The 6,113-nt window shown below is 44.1% G+C and overlaps 1 pseudogene; it reads left to right on the plus strand.

Annotated features, from left to right (window-relative positions):
• The first annotated feature begins 5,211 nt into the window (after window positions 1-5,211).
• Window positions 5,212-5,625, plus strand: LOC100341791 (small nuclear ribonucleoprotein G pseudogene; annotated as a pseudogene).
• The last annotated feature ends 488 nt before the right edge of the window (window positions 5,626-6,113 follow it).

The following is a 6,113-nucleotide window of genomic DNA, read 5'->3' on the forward strand; positions in this document are numbered from 1 at the left end:
AACTTTTTCCATGAAAAGGGGGCTCCACAATCAATTAGACTGGGGAAACTCTGGATGGAAAAAAATTTTTGATTTTTGCTACAAGATGTCACAGAGCCTTCATTATACAATGCCATGAGGAATCTTCAAACAGGATGTAGGGGCTGGGGCAATACAGGCAGTGCTTGCCAAGTTTATTTGACTAAGGAACTGCTTATTCAAGGCATTCTTATTTACATCTTATGGCTCTCAATGGATTTCATGAAATGAAATTCTGATATCTGTTGTGGTTTCCTTTGTGCCTTGGCTTTCAGGAAGCTCAAGGCAAACCATAAGGCTCGCTTGCAATTGCAGGAAGTATGTAGTTTAGATCTGAGATGTAACGATACAGCCATTACTCTGCAGCAGTGTAGGACAGATGTCGCTATAAATAGGGGCACATTTCCTTCTGCTCCTAACTACCTTTGGCTCCAGACCAGGCTCACTAACATGAGCCCTAAATCTTGGATCTGGCTAAGTTCAGGTGCCAAGGGCTGGCCTTGGGGACTGCCCCTTATAAATTCCCAGGCTGAGGCCTCAGGGCCATTAGGCTACCAAGCCTGTAGCTGGATTAGTCAGCAATCATATGATGTCTGAGGAATTAGAGCTGCCTGGCCACTCCTTGGACAAGGGAAAGTCTTGGCCTACCTCTCCAATTGCCTGAATTGGTAGGAGCTGCCCCAGGAGAGCAGCCCCTGTGACAGTCCTGCTAGACTTTGAACCTCCAGCATAGTCTTGTTCCCCAAAACAGCTGAAGGGGTCCCAGAATGTAAAATGGGCCTCCCCATGTCAGCAGGGACACCACTAGATTCTCCTGAGGCAACCAGAACCAGTAGCTTCAGGGAAAGGGGGACCCCAAGGAATCTTCCTAAACCCCCTAGAGACTGAAGGAGGCACCCTATCCTTCCTCCTTCCCATTCACTCAGTAATTCCCTGGGAAAGCCATAAAGAATGGGGATTAAGAGAAAAGTGTTAGGAGTTACATCCAAGTTCAAACTCAAGGTCAGCCTCCTTCTAACCATGTGACCTTTGTTAAGTCCCTTAACTTCTCTGAGTCTCAGCTTGGTCATTTAAAAAAAAGAGATAATCACATCATCTAATGGTATTGGTAGGAGGACTAAATGAAGTTATTTATGTAAAATACATGGCACAGTGTGCAATAAATGATTACTATCACTCCCAAACACTCACTGTAGGTTCAAGACTTATTGAGCATCATGGATCTGAAGACCAATTATTCTACATCCTCAAAGAATCCTCAGGTTAGTAGATAGACAAGTGATCAGGCAATAATAATCCAGTACCATCAGAACTATGCTTAAGGGTCACATAGGGACTTAGAGAACACAAAGGAGAAATCTTAGCCCAAGTAGGTGAAAAAGACTTTCAGGCAGAAGTGATTGGAAAGGAAGAAATAAAACTATAATTTTGTGCACCTAATATGATTGCATAAAATGAAACAAAACAAAACAAAATCCATGGGCAAATTGTTAGAATTATTTGGAGAGTATGGCAAGGCAATTAGATGGAAGATCATGACCCAAAAGTCATTATGTTTCTATATATCAACAACAAAATATTTTCACAGACAACAATATTTAAAAGATGTCACCTAGGGGCAGGCATTTGGCACAGCAGTTAAGATGTTGCTTGGAATTCCTGCATCCCCTGTCAAGTGTTTGGGTTTGAGTCCTGGCTGCACTCTTCATTCCAGTTTCCTGCTAATGTGTACCCTGGGAAACAGTAGTGATAGCGCAAGTCGGTGGGTCCCTACCACCCATAGGGGAGACCTAGATTTAGTTAGTGGTTCCAAGCTTTGGCCTGGCCTAATTCTGGCTGTTGCAGGCATTTGGAGATTAAACGTGTGCTCTCTCTCTCTCTCTTTCTCTCTCTCTCTCTCTCTCCCTCCTTTTCTCCCTCCCTCCCTCCCTCTCTTTCTCTCTTTCAAATAATGTTTTAAAATATGTCACCTTTAATAGCAACAAAATTACAGTGCTCCTTCACTTAAAATGGGTTTGTGTCCTGAGAAACTCACTGGAAGTCAAATGCATTTAATACACCTAATCTTTCAAAGGCCACAGCTTAGCAACACTGCACACTGGAGAGTATCAGTTGTTCTACCCCTGATAGTATGGCAGACTGTGTGCCAGGCTCACCACTCCTGCCTGTGGGGAGCAACTCGGACTAGACTGTTACTGGAATTAAGACTTATTCTATGCATCTGCTCTCCCACAATATGGCGCTGAGGAGGGAGTAACAACTTCTACGCAGCTGCCTCTCGCCAACTTGAGTGATGACCTGCAGGAGCTGATCCTGCTCCTGATTGGAGGAGAGCAGCATACTCGGCGTGTGGGTAGCAGAGTTGGGATTGGTGGAAGAGGACTATAAAGGAGGAGAGAGACAACATGCACCAAGAACATCTATCTGAAGGAACACCTGTGCAGCCCCCGAGAGAGCTGGCCGGCGGTGTGCTGCTCCCCCGTGGAAGTGGGGAAAGTGGCAGGGGGAACCGCCCTTCCACGGAGGTGGAAGGGACGGTAGCCAACCCGGGAAGAACCAGCAGCAAACCCGGGAAGGGCCGAGCAGGCAAAAGAACAGCGCAGGGTCCTGTGTCGTTCCTCCGCGAAGAGGGGGAGCGACATAATGGTGCCGTGACTCGGATATGAAGCCTAGGCAGCGTTTAGTGTCGTTCCTCCATGAAGAGGGGGAGCGACACCTGCCCAACATCACTGGAGAAGATCATAGGGCATGTGATTAACCCAAGGAGAGATCAAACTTCAAAATTTAATGAACAATTTCTACTGAATTCTTATTGCTTTTGCTGCATGGTAAAGTCAAAAATCCCAAGTTGAAGTTGGGAGCCATCTGTATATATAGACATAAATGCAATACAAGATTGTATAAGACCTATGTTCAAATAATTATAACAACTCTTTAATCAAGCCACCAATCTACTATCAATTATGTGCACTTAGAATTGATACACAGGGCTGGCGCCAAAGCCACCACCTGCAGTACCAGAATCCCATTTGAGCACCAGTTCAACACCCGGCTGCTCCACTTCTGATCCAGCTCTCTGCTATGGCCTGGAAAAGCAGTAGAAGATGGCCCAAGTCCTTGGGCCCCTGCACCGTGTGGGAGACCTAGAAGTTCCTGGCTCCTGGTTTTGGATCAGCTCAGCTTCAGCCATTGTGACCATTAGGGGAGTGAATCAGTGGATGGAAGACTTCTTCCCCCCCCCCCTTTCTGCCTCTGCTTCTCTGTAGCTCTGCCTTTCAAATAAATAAATATTTTTAAATGGCAGTATAATGGTATAAACTGGCCAATGTGGATTAGAATAGACAACCTCAAAACAGAAGATCTATTACAGAATACAACAGAAAGAAAAGAAATGAAATTAGGTCCCTATATTTTCACAAAAAAAAACTCAATCAAGATGGAATAAGGACCAAAATTAAAAATAAAACTTCAAAGCTTTTAGTTTAAGAAGTGTGTTAATATTAAGAGAAAGCTCTTGAGTACTCAAGATGGATGAATGGAGAAAAGATGTAGTGATTTTGAACATGGAAAAATAACAGAAGAAAAGAGAGGAAGTGGGGTCAGTGTCGTGGCGTAGTGGGTAAAGCTGTGGCCTGCAATGCTGGTATCCCATGTTGGAGCCGGTTCTAGTCCAGTTGCTCCACTTCCAATACAGCTCCCTGCTAATGCTCCTAGGAAAGCAACAGAAAATGGCCCAAGTGCTTGGGCTCCTACACAACACAGGAGACTCAGAAGACACTCTGGGCTCCTGGCTTTGGCCTGGCCCATCCCCTACCATTGTGGCCTTTTGGGGAGTGAGCCAGTAAATGGAATCTCTCTCTCTCTCTCTCTCTCTCTCTCTTCTCTTCTCTTCCCCCCCTTCCTCTCTCCCTCCCTCCCTTCCTGTCTGTCTGTAAATCTTTCGAATAAAGTAAATAAATCTTTAAAAAGAAAAAGAAACTATGATATATATACACGATGGAATAGTACTCAGCCAGAAAAACAGAATGAAATCCTGTCTTTTGCAACAAAATGGATGCAAATGGAGACCTATAATGATATAATCTTAGTGAAATAAGCCAGTCCCAAAAAGGCAAATACTATATTTTTCCCTTGTTTGTGGTAACTAATATACAAAATATATATGTACAATATATAACTAATATACTAATATAACTAATATACAAAATAAACAAAAATATATGTATGCGGGCCAGCGCCACGGCTCACTAGGTTAATCCTCCGCCTGCGGCGCCGGCACCCCAGGTTCTAGTCCCGGTTGGGGCGCCGGATTCTGTCCCGGTTGCCCCTCTTCCAGGCCAGCTCTCTGCTGTGGCCAGGGAGTGCAGGGGAGGATGGCCCAAGTGCTTGGGCCCTGCACCCCATGGGAGACCAGGAGAAGCACCTGGCTCCTGCCATCGGATCAGCGCGGTGCGCCAGTCACAGCAAGCCGGCCGCGGCAGCCATTGGAGGGTGAACCAATGGCAAAGGAATACCTTTCTCTCTGTCTCTCTCTCTCTCTCACTGTCCACTCTGCCTGTAAAAATATATATATATATGTATGTATGCAAAATTGACTTTTTGAGATTTGATTATTGTTTACAGTCTTTGTCTATACTCTTGGGAAACAGTGTTTTTTCTATTTATTACTTGTTGGATTCTTTATTTTGTGGAGGGTTCAGCTTGTTATTATAAAGAAAATTGAAAGCATGTAAAAATTAAGAGAAAAATAATGAGAGGGTGGGAGTGAGGGATGGATGGTACAGTGGGAAGTATCATTATGCTTTTAAAGCTGCACATATGGGCCGGTGCTGCGGCTCACTAGGCTAATCCTCTGCCTTGTGGCGCCGGCACACCAGGTTCTAGTCCCGGTCGGGGCACCAGATTCTGTCCTGGTTGCCCCTCTTCCAGGCCAGCTCTCTGCTGTGGCCAGGGAGTGCAGTGGAGGATGGCCCAAGTCCTTGGGCCTGCCCCCCATGGGAGACCAGGAGAAGCACCTGGCTCCTGGCTTCAGATCAGCGCGGTGCGCTGGCCACAGCGCGCTGGCCGCGGTGGCCATTGGAGGGTGAACCAACGGCAAAGGAAGACCTTTCTCTCTGTCTCTCTCTCTCACTGTCCACTCTGCCTGTCAAAAAAATAAATAAATAAATAAATTTTTAAAAGCTGCACATATGGGCGGGAGCGTGAAGGAGGCTGCGAATTCCGTTTCAAGGAATCTCTCAGCGCTTGGAGCAGACACCATGAGCAAAGCTCACCCTCCCGAGCTGAAAAAGTTTATGGACAAGAAGTTGTCATTGAAATTAAATGGTGGCAGACATGTCCAGGGAATCCTACGGGGATTTGATCCCTTTATTAACCTCGTGATAGATGAATGTGTGGAGATGGCAAATAGTGGACAACAGAACAATATTGGAATGGTGGTAATACGAGGAAATAGTATCATCATGTTAGAAGCCTTGGAACAAGTATGACTGTTCAAAACCCATGTTCCCTCTCCAAAGGACCTGTTTTACTATGATGTAAAAGTTGGGTCATGTACATTTTCATATTAAATTTTTTGTTAAATAAACTTTTGTGAGTCAAAAAAAAGCTGCACATATGAAAATTGTTTCCTTTTATAATAAAAATTTTAAAGAGTATATTAATAACTTTGTAACATTGACCTAGTAAACAATTTCTTAAACAATTTACATGAAAAGGAGTTAATCATAAACAATTAACAAATTAATATATATTTAAAATAACTACTTTTGTTGATAAAATCAAACTGGGGGAAAATAGTTACAAAAGAGAAACAACAAATAGTTTATATCTAGAATCTGTAAAAAAAAGTCTCAAATCAATCAAAGAAGGAAAAATAAACAAAAATCATGGTTAAACACTTCACAGAAAATGAAACCATTGGCTTAACCTCGTCTTATGAATACAGAAGATTTTGGGAAATAAAAATAAAGATTTGGGAAATAAAGATTTGGGGCAAGTGTTTAGGATACTGGTTAAGCTGCCACTTGGGATGCCCTCGTCCCATTTCAGAGTGCCTGGGTTTGAGTCCCACTCCACTCAGGCAGCTTCCTGCC

Source organism: Oryctolagus cuniculus, chromosome 7 (genome assembly GCF_964237555.1).
Source record: "Oryctolagus cuniculus chromosome 7, mOryCun1.1, whole genome shotgun sequence".
Taxonomy (NCBI): Eukaryota; Metazoa; Chordata; class Mammalia; order Lagomorpha; family Leporidae; genus Oryctolagus; species Oryctolagus cuniculus.